General features: G+C 33.3%; 1 protein-coding gene and 1 long non-coding RNA gene across 5 annotated transcripts in view; both read left to right on the top strand.

Annotated features, from left to right (window-relative positions):
* The window catches only part of LOC126724275 (putative disease resistance protein RGA3), a 110,574-nt gene that overhangs the window by 26,153 nt on the left and 63,283 nt on the right, over positions 1–21,138 (top strand). The gene's annotated exons all lie outside the window — the stretch shown is intronic.
* On the top strand, positions 5,039–6,787 carry LOC126724319 (uncharacterized). The gene is made up of 2 exons (XR_007654920.1): positions 5,039–5,245; positions 6,270–6,787. It is a non-coding gene; the product is annotated as an uncharacterized LOC126724319 (long non-coding RNA).

Below are 21,138 nucleotides of genomic sequence, written 5' to 3'. Positions count from 1 at the left end.
TTGTATATACTTCACTAAGAACTAACACTACATAAATTGTAGGATTCACAAAAATCAAATTATTATTGAAACAGGGCCATCAAGGCTTATGTCCGTGTTGCCTTCGACTTCCAATATTTTCTCTACTGGGAACTGCTTAGACTTCTTGGATTCATTGAACTTTTGATAGTTTTTCTGGTATTTTAATTCTTTTTTGTTTCTTTAGGGGGTTCACCACTTTTTTTTTGCGATTTTTAATTAAATACTATTAATTAAAAAATGAGAGATGCTATGTCTACAATATTTTTATAATAAATTACAGGTGGTTAATTGTTATTGATTCAAATTTCAAACTAACGCTAAGATTACTTTTTTGCCTCAACAATAACTAGTAAGAACTTGCCACTTAGGATTTGTTGTAAAAATATTGTAGGCATATCATTTCCCTTAAAAAAATGTTTTTTTCTTTTAGGTACTAAAGCAAAAAAAAAAAAAAAATCAAGACACAATAAATTCAACCAAGTAAAGTACATGCCAAACAATACTCGCATAAAATTACAATTCAATCCAATCAACCCAATCCAAAACATTTCAATATTCTCAAGCTGCTCTTATGCTAATTGACCACAGGTCTGGCCGTTTAATAAATTCATTTGATTCATCTAGAAAGCCACAAATCTTGAATTTTATAAGAATTGAATCGTGATCACCAACTAATTGTGCTAACCTGGGGTTAATTGAATTTTATAAGCTGCTCTTATCTAAAAATGAATTACCCTGAAAAAAGTCTTTCTCCTGGTGCAATTGAAACCGCAAAACCAAAATTAGATAGTTTGGCAGTGAAAGATTTATCCAAATGTACTATTGGTCTTGACCTGCCACAATTCATGTAACAAATAGCATAGGATGTCTCCATGGCAATTCTCACATGGTCAAGCCATGAGATCAAGCGAGGAACCCATTTGCCTTTACCAAGGAGATTATCAAAATGAGTGTTGTTGGAGATGAGCTCAAAAACCAGGATGGGAATTTCTCAGTTTCCAGGCAGCAACCATAGAGTCTCAAAACATTCTTGTTACTGATCAGTTGTTTTATTGCAACTTGATTTAAGACGAAATCTATTGTCTTCTCAAAGGACCAAAGTCTAAGAGGGCCTTTAACTTTAATAGCAACTTGCCGATCATCTAGTTTTCCTTTGCAGTTTTGTGGCAGATTGTACCAGAAAGCAACGTTACAATTTTGGTCACACTTTGCATGTAGTACTAGTCATAAATTGATACTTCATGACAAACCACAACACAAGCAATCCAAAGTCCAAATCCAAATCCATACTCCAGCCACAAGCTGTTATAGCCTTAAGCAATCTGTTTGGGTTTTTGTGAAAGCTAAATTTCAAGATAGAAATTTCTTTGTAATGAAAAGTTTCATCATATTTTGTTTAAGAACTTTTATTTGTAATCATTCGGTGTAATTAATGATGAAGATAAAAGTATGTTGTTCACTCAACTTCATTGTATACATTTACGAGTTTTGGTTAAACGAACTTATGATCAATTGAGTGAATATAAGAAAACATTTAGAAGTTTGGACACTACTCAACATTTAGTTCAAATAGATCATAAAATAAAGACAAATGATAGCTAAATCCTTGGTGATCTCTCTTGTAGACCAAAGGCTGAACCATGTAAATCCTTGGTGATCTCTCTTGTATGTGGTTGTTTATTTTTCTTTTGTTTTTTTTTTTTTTTTCCTTGCTCATAATATTTATTTGTGAGATTTTTCTAAAGCCATAATATTTTTATAAATAGATCCTGTGCGAGAGTGTATCCAAATACCCTTTCGCACAACAGTCAATCTATGGTTAGCCTAGCCAACTCGGTGTTGGGTTGATTCTGGTATTACACTTGGGTCATTTAGATCAATTGGGAAAATAGCTAATGGTGATGATATGATCAAAGTAGATTTCACGGATCTTAGAACTTCAATTCTGACCATGCATGATTGCATACTTGTATAATTTCTGTGTTAGTTTGTACAGGCTATGTTATTTTGTGATTTTGCAAAGTATGATGAGTATATTTTCAAATGTGATTTAGAGAGGGGTAGTTGTTAATGGCATAAAACTTGGCAGAAGGTTTAGTCTCTTCTATTGCTAGTTTTTTTCTTTTTTCTTTTTATAATAATTTTGCTGAATAATATGAATTTATTAAGAGGAAGATCTAGGGACTATCCCATTTACCTTCTCCACCGATAAAAGAAAGGTAGGATTAGAGGAGATGAGAATGGCACTAGTAAAACCAAGAGTGTTGCTTTGGCTTCAGCGCAAAGAGGATTAACTTTTACATCAATCCCAGTCGAGTCCATGCATGAGTGATGTTACCTAAATGGTTTCAGAAGAGTGCAGCAAGGTATACATTGTTTGGTCTCACAGCAACATCGGATTTTAAGGTCAAGAGGATTTGTCTTTCAAATATTTCATAAGGTTTGTATTTGTAAAATTTGGCCTATAGTATATAGTTTTCAAAAGAATGTTAATTAAAGTGTAATATCTTGTAGGACCCCATTACACCTTTTGTTTCCTATTGTACTATTCTATGGCTGAAGTAATGTTTGCAGTGGAACATTAGAAATTGGGTAAAGTTGCCCTCCAATTATAGTTGTTTCTTTATAAAAGATTTGCCTAATAAGATCAACTTGTCACTTGTTTTATCTTCATTCTCATTCTTCCATAAACAATTCAAATGTTCTACGATTGGTGTTTTCCTCCAATCTTGTTATTATTATTTTTATTAATCAAATGACAAAAAACATAATGAAAACAGATAGATGGTCATAAATTTTCAAGAAAGGGAATAGAACCTCTTAAATTTTAAGGGAAAGAATTGAAAATAGATTATATTTCAAGACTGAAAATAATATTTTTTTGCCAAAAATTATATATTATTCAAGAGTTTAAATCATCTACGTTCATATTATTTTCATGTCTAGAATTTTATACAAGTAAGAAAAACTTTTTTTTTTAATTATATTTTGCATCTAATTGTTCAATTGAAACTCTTACCATTTTTAAGCAATTAAGCGAGGTGGGAGCCATAGAGGAAGCAGTTGCCTAAACATAGCTAGCCCTTAGTCTTTCATGTATAACAACGCCACAAAAACAAGTGAGACAGAGAATGAGAGTGAGATCAAGGGAGATGAGAGAGTTTTTAATTTTTTATTTTTTTAAATAAATAAAAAAATATGTCCACTAATGTTCTATTCAGCCCAAATCGGCACATTCGGTCTTAGTCAATCTATTTAATCCACATTGGCCCTATTCGGTCCACATTAGTCCTATTTTGTCCACTTCGGTCTAATTCGGTCCAGTTAGTCCACATTGACTCTATTCGTTTCATATTAGTCCTATTCAATCCATTCTGTCCACTTTGATCCACTTCAGTTTGATTCGGGCAATTTAGTCCATTTTTTCCACTTTGGTTCTATTTGGTCCATGATGTCCACTTTGGTTCTATTCAGTCTACTTTACTCCTATTCGGTTCACTTTGGTCCAATATGTCCACTTGGTCCTATTCGGTCCAATTTGATCCCATTCAGTCCATTTTGTCCAGTTGGGTCCTATTCCATCCATTCGTTCTAATTCGGTCCTATTTGATCCACCTTGTTCCTATTGTTGATGTAACACAAATTATATTTACTGTCACATTAAATTACTTTTATTTTGTTAATAGAATTAGTAGTTCTATAACATTTTTTTTGCAATGACTTTTGGGCCCTCAAATTTTTCCATTGGCATTACATTGTAGTGATACCTTGCATGGGCCTAAAGGCTAGAATAGCCCTCCAATAAATGATAGAAAAACAAAATAACAAATTATAAATTTATAATAATCCATGAATTCGACACTTCTATTTGCAACATATAAATATCGTGGTACTCACCTGGTTCATGTGGTTCATCAGATCTTAAACTACAAAGTTCATGGTAGCTAGAATTGTTGATTTGTTGTAAACTTTCTTTTAGTTCTTTTGTAGAGCTATATATTATCCAATGATTTGTTGTGACAATAAACACTGATTTGGTGTTTGATTGGGTTGGATCATTGGGTGTCAGTGCCTCATCTTATCATTTTCTTTGACATATTGAACCAAAGATGCATATCTAACGTTGGTTTAAATAGGCTTATTTGTTGCATTTTTTATTTGATAATTGGGTTTGGATTTAGGTCCAATGTTTCAATGTATTGGATTCAACACAAATAAGAACAATTTTTATTTATTGAATTTAAATAAAGTATTATATGTTTAATTTTTTTTTTAAAAAAAGACAAAACATAAATAATTAATGATATGGAGGATGTTGCTAAATTTAAATGTTGAATAAAATAGAATGAGAAGAAAAAATAGTAAAAATGAAATGTATAGCGATAAACACCAAATTATTTTAGTTATGCTCTGTAATAAAATAACATTATTTTATATACTATTTTTATAATGCAATAGGATAATATTTGACAATCAATGAGAATAAAAAAGCTAACAATATAAAACTCAAAACTAAATCGTATCAACTCAAAGGAGAATTCTAAAGAATACAAAAGTTCATCAACCAAAAGTAGAGATGCAAGAAAAAAAAAAAATATATATATATATATATATAGAGAGAGAGAGAGAGAGAGAGAGAGAGAGAAAACCTTTTGTGTGTGAAAAAATAGAAAATTATGTATGGTATGAGAGAGGGAATAACAAATTTATAATATGAGGATAAGAGTAAAAAGAGTAAAAAATAAGGCAAAACTACATTGTTGGTCCTTGAAGTTTATCTTATGAACGCAATTAATCCCTTAAGTTTCAAGTGTGCGCTATTGGTCTCTTAAATTTGAAAAATTAATAGTATTAGTCCTTCTATTAGATTCCATTAATAATATTGCTTAGGTGACTAACGGAAAAGTAATTAGTCGTGTTTTTAATGACATGGCATTTTCTTAATGAAAAAAATTAACAAAAATGATCTTATACGTGAGAAACAAACTGACCCTGTCAAAACCCCATTCAGCCATTCCCCATCTAATTCTGAGATGCACGAGAGAGAGAAAGGTGGCCTAGTCCTAGATACCGCTGTGATGCTGCCTCCCTCCACTGAAAATGGTGACCTCCTGTCTCACGCTTCCTCCAAGCGACAGCCACTGCCACGGTAACCTCCTCCTTCACGCCGCTTGCACAGCCTTGCCGGTCCTTCATCCTCCCATCTCCGGCCAACCCATCTTAGGTATTACGCTTTTTCCTCTCTGCAACCCAGTTAAATGCAATATGTATGGCCATGTATGAATTATTTGACTCCTAAAAAAAAAAAAAATTTGAATTTTTTGTTTTTGTGTTCGTGTCAGGTTGGACACTTTTGTGACTAAGTGCATACAAGTTAATATTTTTCCCCCTTTTTTTTTGAAATTATGAATTTGTCATATTATTTTATACAATGTGCTGTGTAGCTTAGAAAATTTTATTTTAGAATAAATCCATACACATTAGAACCGCATTTCAGTAATGGTGAACCCTTTATGAATTCATACCACAGGAGGAGATGAACGACATATTGTTTATGTTTAAATCCGTTTTGATAAACTCATAAAAGACGGTTTGGCATTTTTTTTGGGTTGTTTTGCTTGGTGGGAAAGTTGAGGAAATTGAAAATAACAGAATTTTTTTACTTTGCACATAAGCCACTTGTATTGCGACCAAAAAAAAAAAAAAAAAAAAAACCCCAATTACTTTAAGATGAACAATTCAGAGAAAACAATTTGGTGCTACTCTTCTGGTTATTGCTTCTTCAAAGTATTTCCAACAATACAAAATATGAACATAATCTGTCTTTCCACCAGCCCTTGCAACCCACACAAAAACAAAGCATGTACAATGGTGGTAGCTACTTCAGTTGTATACTAGTTTTAAGATGGTGGCAAATGCTTACATTAGTAAAAGAGTATCATATGATACCCTTTAATTACACAATATACATTCCCAAAACCATATGTTATATTAAGCAATAAGCATTGAATGCTTAAATATCATCATGAATTCTAGTATTCCTTTTCCCCTTTCTGCCCTGCACTAGGGGCAGAGGGCACTCTATATTTATATTTTCAGAAAAAACATGTTAGTCAGAGCAGTAAAAAACAACCTGTGAGTGATTGTCTCATATGAAAACAAGTACATATTTATATTTGTTAGTCTCATATGAAAACGACATATTTATATTTGTTAATGTATTAAAATGAAAGTATAATGCATTTCAGTTTAGGAAAGGAGATGTCACAACAAAAAGTAAGCCATCACTTCAATGTCAAGTAGCACAGACTGGTGGAGTATATCGAAGTCAACCAGCACCTCAGATTATTATTTTTTTTGATAAGTAACAACAAAATTGCCTTCATTGTTTTTACTAGATTAATATTTTTGCGCACTTTCTCAGGTTAGAGACACAAAGAGTTACAAGAAGTTACAGCTTTGGAGTGTTAGCAGAAATAATGGCTGTTGCAAGACATCCAAAAGAATTACAAAATCTTATATGAATGCACAAGAGCATAGATGAATAAGATTGCTTGTGAATTAATGTGCAAAAGTGAAGGCCCTTATGGAGATAAATGTGTATTTGAAGTGGATGGAATACTTATATATTTTTCGTTATTTTTGAAACAATTCGAGGGTTACCACTGTTTGGAACAAATTTTTTGTTATTGTCTGACACTGTTTGAGGATTACTACTATTTGGAACATTTTGAATGGTGGAATTTAATGATGCTTGTTGAAACCTTGTCAAATGATGCAATTGGCTAGTCTCTCTTTTAAAATTATATTGCTATGTTGTTGAAGCTTGAAGGCAAAATCAACATAACACTCTAAAAAGGGCAAAGTAGTGGACCTTTTGGAGACTTTAGTACTGAATCTTATGTGTAGCCATTGTGCTATGCTTTTGCATAAGTTGACGTCACCCTAATTAACATTAAGCTAGGTACAATAACATGGATGTGAAAAATTTTCCATTAGCTTTGATAGATTAAATGCAGATGGAGACAATGGTACTAGACTACCAGTGAAGCTACTCCATATGCCGACTCCATGTCAATAACATTGCATGATTTAAGTATTTCAGTTTGCCGCCTCACACTTTTCCATCCTCCAATTGACAATAAGAATTTTTTACATTGTATAACAAAATTACTTTTTTTTTAAATTTATTTATTGAAAAAAATAATAATCCAGTACACAATACATAATTAATTTGAGATGAACCAGATAAATGAGCAACACTTTATTTATAAGACATTATTATTAAACCTTCTCACTTGTAAAATTCCTATGAAGAACAACTTTAAAAATCCATATCTTCAAGCCTCGTAAACTACTCCAAAATAATTTTTTGTCTTCTTCTACAGACCTCTTCCCCCATAGCCTGATAGCAACAATCCTGGCTTAGCTGCACGACATATACCAATCCGGTTATCCATGTCCTTCCTCTCCACATCAAGCTGTAAAGTCATGGAAGCATAATTAAAATTCAATTCAAGAACTGAGTAATATATTGGTCTTAAAGGTTAACAAAGTAAGACGAGTCACAAGACATATTACCTTGGGGGACTTTCTCACCAAACTTCATTTGGCTTTAGTTCCTTGTAGATGCCCATTAGGTTAAGTTAATTTTTAGCCTCTTCCATTTCTTGTTCTTGCAATTTGTTGATTATTTCCAGGAGCTCTTTCGTGTAATCAATGGTGTCTCCGTGAATAGATGTTCTGTCCATCTGCTAACATTCACATTATTCTATTTAATCTTAAACCATCATTGTTTTAATACTACTGCTCACTTTAAGCTAATTAATACTCACATAAGCTAAAGCAATGACCAACTTGTATTAACTTGTATGCACTTAGCCACAAAAGTGTCCAACCTGACACGAACCCAAACACAAAAAATTCAAACATTTTTATTTAGGAATCAAAAAATTCATACATGGCCCTACATATTGCGCTTAACTGGGTTGCAGAGAGGAAAAAGCGTAATAACTTAGATGGGTTGGCCGGAGATATGAGGAGGAAGGACCGGCAAGGCTGTGCAAGCGGCGTGAAGGAGGAGGCCACCGAGGCCGTGGCTGTTGCTTAGATGAAGCGTGAGGCAGTAGGTCACCATTTTCAGCAGAGGGAGGCGGCATCGCAGCGGCATCTAGGGCTAGGCCACCTTCTCTCTCTCGTGCATTTAGAATCAGATGGGGGAATGGCTAAATGGGGTTTCGATTTGGAACCTGTATTAATTTTGGAATTAGGGTCAGTTTGTTTCTTACGTGTAAGATCATTTTTGTTAATTTTTTCCTTCAGAAAATACCACATCATTAAAAACATGACTAATCACTTTTCCATTAGCCACCTAAGAAATATTACTAACGGCATCTAACAGAAGGACTAATACTATTCATTTTTAAAACCTAAGAGACCAATAATACATACTTGAAACCTGATGGACTAATTACACTCACAAGAGAAACTTCAAGGACCGACAATGTGGTTTTGCCAAAAAATAAAGGAAGATAAAGGGGTAGAAAAATAATGATATTAAGTTAGAGAGTAGTGGAAATATGAAAAGTTAAAATGGAATTGAAAATTTAATAATAAATAAGAATAGTTAAAAATAAGATAAATATGATATTTTGATTGTAATATAATAGAGTTTTTAATTCACTTTAAATGATAAAAAAATCATATAAAAAATTGGGGAAAAAAAATAATGACATAGCTGCTAATATGGCTTAATTGGAGTATAGCAATAATAAATACTACGCTTCAATTTTTAGATATGTATAGATTAGACTCAAGGCCATAATTCATTAACAAGTAATAATCTATTAAATCTTACGAGAAAGGCTAGATAAGCAAGCTAAAGAAAGCTTTTGGTGTCATGCACACTTAACTTCTCCATCAACACCTATAGGATAAGAATTTACATTTTCTAGCACCAGCAACTCCTTGTACATGTGGGATTGCTTACCCGAGTGCACACCTAATCAACTTTTTATGTCAAGCATTAAAAAAAAAAAAAAAGTTAAAATAAAAGAACAAGTGACATGTTAGATGTATTATAAAATTTTAGTACCATCTTACAAACTGATGTATCAAGCTTTTAATTAATTAATTGTCACGTCCCAACGTATCGGACCTTATTTTTCAAATATATATTCTTATATCAAACACATTTTTCTTTTAAGTGTTGTACTTCAAACTTCTGAGCATCACTAAAGCTGAGTCTCGTGCTTTGTGAGATTGTAGTTTGTGGGATCACAAGGAGTGTACTTGCCTGCTTCAGTTGAAATTGTGTGGCACAGATCTTCCATGCCATTATTGCTCTCAACTGCTTGAGTTGAGAAGAGGCCCAAAGGAGAGAGTATAGGCAAATTATCACGTATGCTTCAGAGCTAAGGCAGCATATTATTCTTTACTCTTTAGAATGTGACATAGACATTAGAATAGTCGGTGGACTGGTTGAGCACATGAGCTCGTTAAAGAAAGTAACAGGGGCCACTAGTTCACTACACAACCAAATCAGTAAGAGTAAGAGTGTGAATTTGACCCGTGGAGCTTGTAATGAACTAACCAAAAGCTTGTAGTTTTTTGTACTTTGATAATGTGATTATTTGGATAGACCCATCTTTTGTGGGTGCTCTACACACAAAAATCCTTATGAATTTGATGTTTTTCGTAATGGTTGTAGACTTCCTTTAAATATGTAACGTTACATCAATAATATTTTCGCAACAAATCTTAGGTTGCAAACTGCTATTGATAAGTAAAAAAGTGATATCAACGGTGAGCCTAGATTAGAATCAATTATAATCAATAACTTAGAACTTGTTGTGAAAATATTGTAGACATAAAATTACTCTTAAAAATTAATCTTAATTCAAGTTTAGAGGAGAAATATCTATCACATATGTAACGACTTAAGGAAAAGCGCTAGTCATATCTGGGCTATACCTCAAAAAGACTAGTCACAATTGAAACTCCTTGTAGTTGTTAATAAAACCCAGATTTACCTAGTAAATACCTGCTGTGAGACTCATCACACACCCACACATATCACACAATCAATTAATCAATTTGGATCATCACAATTTCCCCCACTTAAATCCCTAACGTCTTCGTTAGGGCCCACTTTATGGGGTAGTGTCTTCGAGCCCACACAGGGTTACCGAACCAGCTCTGATACCATATATAACAACCTAAGAAAAAACGCTAGCCACATCTGCACTATACCTCAAAAGGACTAGTCGCAATTGAAGCTTCTTACAGTTATTAATAAAGCCCATATCTACCCAGTAAATACCCAATGTGAGACTCATCACACACCCACACACATCACACAATCAATCAAATTGAGGCATTACAATCTCCCCCATTTAAATCCCTAACGTCCTCGTTAGGGCCCACTTGGTGGGTAGTGTCTCTGAGCCCGCACGGAATTACTGGGCTGGCTTTGATACCATATGTAACAACCCATGGAAAAGCGCTAGTCACATCTGCGCTATACCTCAAAAGGACTAGTCGCAATTGAGGCTCATTGCAATTGTTAATAAAGTCCAGATCTATCTGGTAAATACCCGATGTGAGACTTATCACACATCCACACACATCACACAATCAATCAAATTGGGACATCACAATCTCCCCCACTTAAATCCCTAATGTCCTTGTTTGGACCCACTTTGTGGGTAGTGTCTTTGAGCCCACACAGGGTTACCGGATGGGCTCTAATACCATCTGTAACGGCTCCGCCCCAACTGTGTAGATATTGTCCGCTTTGAGGTCCATGTCTCTCACGATTTTGTTCTCCTTCAAAGCACACAGTAATAGGAGAAAAGGACTCTACATATTAAAGGAAGGTCACTCCTTATAAGCACATTCCCATGTGCTTCCCTAGGCGATGTGAGATTCCATGGATTACAAGACCCCCCTTTGGGTCACTACAATATTTTATAACGGCTCCGCCCCAACTGTGTAGATATTGTCCGCTTTGAGGTCCATGCCTCTCACGATTTTGTTCTCCTTCAAAGCACACAGTAATGGGGGAAAATGACTCTACATATTAAAGAAAGGTCACTCCTTATAAGCACATTTCCATGTGCTTCTCTAGGCGATGTGAGATTCCATGGATTACAAGACCCCCCTTTGAGTCACTATAATATTTTATAACGGCCCCGCCCCAACTGTGTAGATATTGTCTGCTTTAGGGCCCATACCTCTCATGGTTTTGTTCTCCCTCAAAGCACACAGTAGTGGGGGAAAAATCTTCTACACATTAAAAGAAGGTCACTCCTTATAAGCACATCTCCATATGTTTCCCTAGATGATGTGAGATTCCATGGATTGCAAGACTCCCCTTTAGGTCACTACAATCCACCCCCATTACGAGCACACGCGTCCTCGTGTGTGGGACGACATTTCCGGCTAGGGCATGACTCTGATACCATTTGTAACGATTCCACCCCACCTGTGTAGATATTGTCCGCTTTGGGTAAACAAAACCGTGAAAGTCATGGACCCTGAAGCGGACAATATCTACACAGTTGGGTCGAGACTGTTACAACATAAATAAAGAGTGGGGCTATTATTAAATAAAAAAAGAAAAGAAGAAGAAGATAGATATATTTCATTGATTTGAAATATTTGTTACATAAAAAATGACTCTCGACAAGAGGAAAGAAAAAAAATATCAGTACATATTAGTTACGGCCTTTGATAGCAAAAATCTTAAATATAATAAAGTAAACAATATATCGATTTCTATACTACAACTTCTGGGAAAGTAATTCCTAGTTAGATTTAATTATTTATATATTTTTCATAGCTCAATCCTATTCAAGATTTTTTCTAGCATGCTCTTGAGTCTATTTGTACCTTTTCACTAGGGCTAAAATGCCAATAGTGACATGGCTGGGTCATTTGCATTGATATCATTGAGTTCCATATTATAACATAAAATGTATAACCTATCTTTTATCATTAAATTTTCTCAAAAAAAAAAAAAAAAACTTTTTGTCATTAAAAAAAAAGTGGGTAAGTCAGATGATGAAAAGTATTTTTTTTTTTTAAATCACGAAATTTATTTTTAAATTTTTTCAACAGTAATACTATTTTTTTTTTATTTTTTATTTTTTTTTTAAGGATAAGATACTAGTTTGGTTCGAAAATAGATTTTCATGTCCAATGGGCTCTCAACTCTCTACCCTTTGATGGGTCGAAGTGAGAGTTTAGAATGGTGGAGCCAATTTTGGTTTAGAGCTGTTGTTAATGGACGAATCTGCCCCTGGATCATAGCACAGGACGTGGTGATAACTAAAAGGGGTAAAAGGGTAACATTGAATGTTTATCAATGGTAATCGATATACTTGTAATCGAGTACCTTGTAAATTAACACAGAGTCACAATCAATCACATTACTTTGTTTTTATCCCTCTCCCTCTCTCTCTCTCTCTCTCTCACTCATGCTTCAAAGCTCAGGTATGACAAATTTCTGGCTCTCACTCTCACTCTCACTCTCACTCTCACTCAGTCACTCTAGCCCATCAACATTTGATTTATTTTGGTTACCCAGTTGAGAGAATTTATGGGTTTTGGCATGTATGTCTGCATGTAGTCACTAACCACGTTTACAAAGATATTCATGGAGTTTTTCTATACAATTCTCTTCTTTCAAAATTTCTGTAAAATTCTGTGTCTTTCGGTGACTCTGATTGTTAGGAGTACTTGGAATGTGGTGAGGAGAGCTCAGTCAACTGGAAGGAAGGTTGCTGGAATTTGGAAAAATGGGTTCAAATACTCTGTAAGTCATTGGATTTCTTCATTATTGTCGCGACTGGGGTCATTTTGGTTCAGTCATTTGTGTTACTTCTTTGTGCTAGTTGCTCACTTCTTGGAAGATTATTGAACTTTTCTGCAATGAGATTGTGTGTGTAATGTCATTTGGGTTTGAATGGAAATAGGTGCTACTACCACGAGTATGGGTGCTAAATCCACAACAAAACCTCTCCAACCAGCCATAAGTTGTTAAAGCCTTAAACAATTTATTAGTATTTTTATTAAGGCTAAAATCCAAACGAAAGAAGCATCTGTGTAATGAAAAATTTCATTGTATATACTTCACTAAGAACTAACACTACATAAATTGTAGGATTCACAAAAATCAAATTATTATTGAAACAGGGCCAACAAGGCTTATGTCCGTGTTGCCTTCGGCTTCCAATATTTTCTCTACTGGGATAGGAACTGCTTAGACTTCTTGGATTCATTGAACTTTTGATAGTTTTTCCGGTATTTTACTTCTTTTTTATTTCTTTAGGGGTTTCACCACCTTTTTTGTACTTTTTAATTAAATACTATTAATTAAAAAAGGTTTTTTTTTTTTTAGGTACTAAAAAAAAAAAAAAAAAAAAAAAAAAAAAATCAAGACACAATAAATTCAACCTATTAAAGTACATGCCAAACAATACTCGCATAAAATTACAATTCAATCCAATCAACCCAATCCAAAACATTTCGGTATTCTCAAGCTGCTCTTATGCTAATTGACTACAGGTCTGGCCGTTTAAGAAATTCATTTGACTCACCTAGAAAGCCACAAATCTTGAATTTTATAAGAATTGAATCGTGATCACCAACTAATTGTGTTAACCTGGGTTAATTGAATTTTATAAGCTGCTCTTATCCAAAACTGAATTACCTTGAAAAAAGTCTTTCTCCTGTTTGGCAGTGAAAGATTTATCCAAATGTACTATTGGTCTTGACCTGCCACAATGCATGTAACAAATAGCATAGGATGTCTCCATGGCAATTCTCACACGGTCAAGCCATGAGATCAGGCGAGGAACTCATTTGCCTTTACCATGGAGATTATCAAAAGAATGTTGTTGGAGATGAGCTCAAAAACCAGGATGGGAATTTAAGTTTCCAGGCAGCAACCATAGAGTCTGAAAACATTCTTGTTACTGATCAATTGTTTTATTGCAACTTGATTTAAGAAGAAATCTATTGTCTTCTCAAAGGACCAAAGTCTAAGAGGGCCTTTAACTTTAATAGCAACTTGCCGATCATCTAGTTTTCCTTTGTAGACAGTTCCAATTTCAGCACCAAGTATTAGATTAGGATCATAGTTATTTGTAGCTTGTCAGATGTCCTTGGCAGAGAAAACCCTGATTGTCTCTATATCTTGGTTGCAGGAGATTTGCTTCTCTAGTAAGATTGCTCCATTGTGGATGAAGTATTCTTTGGCCTCAAATACCTGCATTGCTTTCTACATCTTGATTCTCTTCTCTGTCAATAGAATCATTAAGCAAGTGACTATCACTTCATATATTCCATCTCATATTTCTTCTATTACAAATCAAAGAGTACATAATCTCCACACACACACACACACACACACACACAAAAAAAAAAAAAAAAAAAAAAAAAAAAAAAAAAACGAAAACATAAAATTAGTGAAATAGTTTCTTGATATTATTGTTAATTTGGAATTAAAATACATAAAGATTTTCTCAACTTTTATCATCCCCATTATGCTATTCCAGAGATTCAGAACCTGAAGCAGGAGAGTATTCAGGAGAATCTTAACCTACATCAACAAATAATAGTATAGTAAGCACATGTATCTTTTAACTAAAATTACCTCTAAGATATACTAGAACTAAGTCTCTGCTAATCATGATATATTTATGTAATGATAAGCAATTGGCCTAAATCCATTTTAAGTGGATAGTTAACTCTCCATAATTCATATCATGAGTAGAGGAGAAAATTCACATTTGGAATTAAAGGGGGAAATTTCAAGTACCTTCAGAGAAAGGCCACCAAAGGAACCAAATACTCATCAGGGTGCATTCTTAATCTTTACCAATAACCTAAAATTCTTATTGATGCTATTAGCAGTTTTGTTGCAGATTGTACCAAAAAGCAATGTTACAATTTTGGTCATATTCTGCATGTAGTATTAGTCATAATTTGATACTTCATGACAAACCACAACACAAGCAATCCAAAGTCCAAATCCATACTCCAGCCACATGTTGTTAAAGCCTTAAGCAATCTGTTTAGGTTTTTGTGAAAGTTAAATTCCAAGATAGAAATTTCTTTGAGTTGGCTGAATGAAATCAATTCTAATGGACAGATCAAACCGAGCAAAAAAAAGAAATAAAAGAAGCCTTTTAACAGTTCCGAACAAATAAAGCCTCCTTGCATACTTTAACATAAAGCAAATCATGTTATATGGAAAGGACAAGAAAGAAATATAAATAAGAATTAGAATTCTAGTTTATTCAATTTGAACTACCTGTCAATGTATCATGCCTTTACTGAGCTTGTGCTTAAGGACTGCTAAATAAAGACAACCTAGAAGCCTAATTCTGAATTGAAGAAAAGAACACGGGATAGAACAATAAATCAATATACCTTTGACTATAAAAGCTTTCCATTTTGATGTTTACTTGCTTTCCAAAACATGATTTCTACTGCATTTCAAACACCAACAATGTGCTTTGTCTTGCCATTCTTTTTTTGTACATTGAAATGAAGGAACCAAAACAGTACAAGAAGAAAAGTGTATAAGATTCAGAGTTCGCTGCCTGTTATCCAAGCTAATGTTCATAAATAACTTACAGGCAAGGGCTGCTAGGGATCCAGACTTTGCCAAGACATCCATCCACCTGTCAAACCCAAACATGTGTAAAATGGTTGAATGTCCTTCACCACAGCCTCTCTATTGGCCAACTCTGCCACCTGATTGTAAATTCTAAGAATACTAACAGAGAGAAATCTCAAAGCTAGAAGATGCTATGTAATAGCCAATAGGGGAACATCCTGAAAGCTGGAATATATATTTTTGCCGTTTAGTTGGTATGTGCCATTCTCATGATCTCCATTTCCCATTTCTGATTTTTCCTCTCATTTTTTTTTAAATCAATTTATTAAATACAAAGACATTCACATTTTATTAAAGGAAGGCTGTCATTTCAACCATCCCAATAGTTTGAAGTTAGAGAACGGATGGTATGTCAAGGAGGCTTTCTTGGAGCTTCTAGATCAATAATAGATTCTTTTGCTTAAAAATTAAAATTTTGTTTATTTATTTTTATGTTATTTACGATGCTCTTTTGATATTATAGCAATGGGGATCACTTCTAGGTGTGATGCCTATCAATTTATATGTGAATATCATTCATTTTACAATTCTATGAAAAGGTACAAAGTCACTTTGCTTGGTGTTAGGACTTAGGAGGTTCAAAGGTGAATGCAATATCTACATAGAGCTTCTGTTCATGTATAATATGTATTTGACTTGCATGCATGCACATACAATTAATGGAATTCATTCTTGAATTTGTGAGTGTCATGTTTATTTTGTGAATATCCACAAAAGGATTAAAAAGGAAGAAAAAGCTCAACTGAAACAACCAGCCATGGACATGCACCTTCTCTATTTTTTCAAAAGAAGCTTGGATCCCCTGCATTTCCTTCTCCTACCCTTGCAGCTTAACTCCAATAGGATTGGTTGCCAATTGGGACACTCTCTAAAGGTCTACACTTGATTATCCTGCTACTGTCAATGGTTTTCTTTGTTTTTTGAATTGTTAGTTACCTTGCACATTAAAAGCAAACTTTTACAATACAAGATCACATTAGTGGCAAAGAAAAGCTCTTTATTCATGGTTGTCTTGTGAGAGTGGTTCTACACCACCTTTGTACTCTCCATATTTGTTAGTGAAAATTTCTTCTTGTCGCCACCCATGGATGTAGGCCAAAGGCTGAACCACGTAAATTCTTGGTGATCTCTCTTGTATGTGGTTTTTTTTTTTTTTTTTTTTTTTTTTGCTCATAATATTTAGTTGTGAGATTAGCCAATCTAGAACAGTCAATCTATGGTTAGCCTAGCCAACTCAGTGTTGGGTTGATTCTGGTATTACACTTGGGTCATTTAGATCAATTGGGAAAATAGCTAATGGTGATGATATGATCAATGCAGATTTCATGGATAGTGATCAACTCTTAGAACTTCAATTCTGACCATGCATACTTGCATACTTGTATAATTTCTATGTTAGTTTGTACAAGCTATGTTAGTTTGTGATTTTGCAAAGTATGATGAGTATATTTTCAAATGTGATTTAGAGACGGGTAGTTGTTAATGGCATAAAACTTGGCAGAAGGTTTAGTCTCTTCTATTGCTAGTTTTATTTATTTATTTTTATTTTTATAATTTTGCTGAATAATACGAATTTATTAAGAGGAAGACCTAGGGACTATCCCATCTACCTTTTCCATCGGTAAAAGAAAGGTAGGATTAGAGAAGATGGGAATAGCATTGGTAAAACCAGGAGTGTTGCTTTGGCTTCAGGGCAAAGAGGATTACCTTTTACATCAATCCCAGTCCATGCATGAGTGATGTTACCTAAATGGTTTCGGAAGAGTGTAGCAAGGTATACATTGTTTAGTCTCACAACAGCATCGGATTTAAGGTCAAGAGGATTCGTCTTTCAAATGTTTCACAGGGTTTGTATTTGTAAAATTTGGCCTATAGTATATAGCTTTCAAAAAAATGTTAATTAAAGTGTAATATCTTGTAGGACCCCATTACACCTTGTGTTTCCTATAGTGTACTATTCTATGGCTGAAATAATGTTTGCAATGGAACATTACAAATTGGGTAAAGTAGCCCTCCAATTAAAGTTGTTTCTTTATAAAAGATTTGCCAAATAAGATCAACTTGTCACCTTCTCAGTTTTTATTAGCTCAAGATTTCTATGTAAGTAGATGCCTGTGAAACCAATGGTACCGAGGGAGCTGTCATCTGCTGGTGGCTATTGTTGTTTATGCTATGTCTCAAGCATTTGTATAGAAAGAACGTTGGAGACAATTCATTATGGATTATATTATAATCAAGTTTTATCTTCATTCTCATTCTTCCATAAACAATTCAAATGTTCTACAATTGGTGTTTTCCTCCAATCTTATTAAGTTTTTTTTTATTTTTTTTTTATTTTTTTTATTATTTTTTTTTTTTAATCTTAGGACAAAAACGTAACGAAAACAGATAGATGGTCATTATAAATTTTCAAGAAAGGGAATAAAACTTCTTAAATTTTAAGGGAAAGAATTGAAAATAGATTATATTTCAAGACTGAAAATAATAATTTTTTTGCCAAAATATTATTCAAGAGTTTAAATCATCTCGGTTCATATTATTTTCATGTCTAGAATTTTATACAAGAAAGAAAAACTAATTTTTTAAAAAAAAATTATATTTTGCATCTAATTGTTCAATTGAAACTCTTACCTTTTTAAAGCAATTAAGTAAGGTGAGAGCCATAGAGGAAGCAGTTGCCTAAGCATAGCTAGCCCCTAGTCTTTCATGTATAACAACACCACAAAAACAAGTGAGACGGAGAATGAGAGAGAGATCATGGGAGATGAGAGAGTTTTTGGGTTTTTAATTTTTTAATTTTTTTTTATATATAAATATAAAACATTAAAATTTTTATATAATTAGCCACTGTTTGGTGTGGTCCAGTCCATTATGGGACCAAGACCGAAAACCTATATGTGTATATGGTATAAAAGGGCAACAACTAAAGAACATACGATGTTGTAATACAAGTGTGACATTTAGTAATGCACGTGGGACCTATAAACAACGCCATGTTCTTTCACTTGGTACGCATTCTATGCTTCAAAGAAACTGACAGCATTTCTTGTTAAATTTAACTCATCTTTCCAGCAACCAAACTATTGAATATTGCTTTACAATTCTACTTTGAAGGGTTCATATTATAAACTGTTATTAATTTTTTTTTTTTTTAAATACATGTTCAATTGTGTTCTGTTAACAAAGACAATTGTGAAGGAGGAGACTGAGTTTTAATGTCATCGATGTCATTAGCTTTCTTGGGGAGCAGATGTGACTAAATTACACTCCAATTTAGATCAGTTCTCACTCAGGGGCCCAAAGAATGATATGACTGGGACAATAATTTTCAACTAAGCCTGTGGTTAACTGCAGAAGGGGCCCAAGGCCCAAGAAACTCAGCCTCCTCCTTCACTGCAGCATTACTTTCTACCTCTCCTCTCACACTTTCAGCGTTCCTTTGGCCACTAAGAAAAAATGGCTGAAGCAATCCTATTTGGTCTTGCACAGAAAATGATTGAAACTATCTAATTATTACCAGTTCAATATTTTCTGCGATCTTATTTACTTCAATTCAACCTTTTCGTTTGCTTGGAGATTTATGGTAAGGAAAAGACAATGTGGCCATGTGGGCTTTGACAAAAGGAAATGGTCCTATCTACTCTTTAAGGACTGGATGAGTCTCCTTAAGCTCTTTGGTTCGTGGAGTTCATACTCGCTAAGCATTGGATGCCTCCAAGCTAAAGAATTATCTCCACACCCACACACACACCACCCCACCCCCCCCCCCCCCCCCCACAAAAAAAAAAAAGTTTATTATAATTTGACTACAAATGACTTTAAAGGAATTTTCTCCAACCTGTGTTATTCATAAAATTATTCACCTGTTTTAAGTCACATAACTCATGAATTTATTTGAACAAGTTTTTTTTTTTTTTTTTAGTTATTGGGTGTATTGTAAAGTGAGGTTATAAATAGATAAATGCTCTAACTTCAAAAAAAAAAAAAAAAAAAAAATTGTTTTTGTATTTGTATTTGTTGGTAAATGATTGCATCTTAATGTATTTAGAAACAATGATTTTATGTATTTATAATTTTTTTTAGTACCATATAGATGCATATTTGGAGTTTTTTTTTTTTTTTTTTTTAATATTTTGACCTCTACTAGATTAAAATCCTAGATCCGTCCTTGTTTCTATGACTAGTTAATGTCAAGAGGATTCATTTAAAAAATATATATATCTCAAGGTTTGTATTTGTAAAAATTGGTTTTCCAAGTCCTCACCAAATCCTGTGTTATTATTATTATTATTATTTCTGATTTGGTGTATGTTGAATTGTGATAAGAGACAATTATCTTGTTGATCATATAATTGAGATAAATTGATAGTTAATTAATAATTTTGTTACATTTAATAAAAAGGTCTGAAACATATTTTTCAATTGACATGAGAATAATTAATACATAGGGTTCAAAACCAGATTTTTAGCATTACCATTTTTCTTTTTGAATGTATCAAGGTTAAGAGAGATAAACCACTTGTCCTGCACTTTAATTAATGTAATATATAAACACACACGAAAAAAATATAAAATCTTGATGTTTACATGTGGGAAAATTTATATTTAGAGAATCTAATAAAAAAATTAAATATTTAATTATTTAATAGGATGGTGGACTTTGGCATTACATTTACATGTTAGATTTGGCTTAGAAGCATGATCTTTCACAACTTATCTTATGCCCAGTACTATTTGATATGAAAGTTTCATTAAAGCAAAATCTAAAGCCACGAGAGAAAAGAAAAATATTTCTCTAAGATCTAATCTATTTCTTTTATTAAAAAAAAAATGTGGGCTAAAACTACAATAACATACATACTCTTTTGTAGGAAAATTTTGTAAAATAATGATATGGTGACTATTACGTTGGTCACTCCAGGATTAAAGTGAAATCCAGAGTCCAATCCTATTCCAAATGAACCCAAACTTTTTAAATATAAATCGTAATTTATTCAGCAAAAAAAAATATAAATTGTAATTTATTTTTTTCATTTTAAGTATCAATTAACAGATATTAACAAAAAAAAAAAAGAATAATACATATTCATTAACATAATTGAGAAAATAAATCATTGTACAAGCATTTAAATGATGGCTATAAACCTGAAAATTTTCAAAAAAGAAATCTACATTTGTTTTGGTTTATTTTATGAATTCGTACAATGCTTTTTTTTTTTTTTTTAATTTCAACTTGTACTACTGTATACCTTAAAATGATCCTTGAATGTTGAGTCATTGTCTCCGGGATTTTCAAAATCAGTGCTCCTTTTATGAATGAGGAATTTGTATTTGGCCCAACTAAGCATGCTAAAATATCTAGTGGGTTTGGACAATTTAAGCTGGGGAAATAAAAATAATGTGAGGAAAGAACAGAGGTACACATTGTT

Source organism: Quercus robur, chromosome 4 (assembly GCF_932294415.1).
Source record: "Quercus robur chromosome 4, dhQueRobu3.1, whole genome shotgun sequence".
Lineage (NCBI taxonomy): Eukaryota > Viridiplantae > Streptophyta > Magnoliopsida > Fagales > Fagaceae > Quercus > Quercus robur.
The sequence above is the reverse complement of the archived record's forward strand: the minus strand, read 5'-3'. Positions and strand labels throughout refer to the sequence as shown.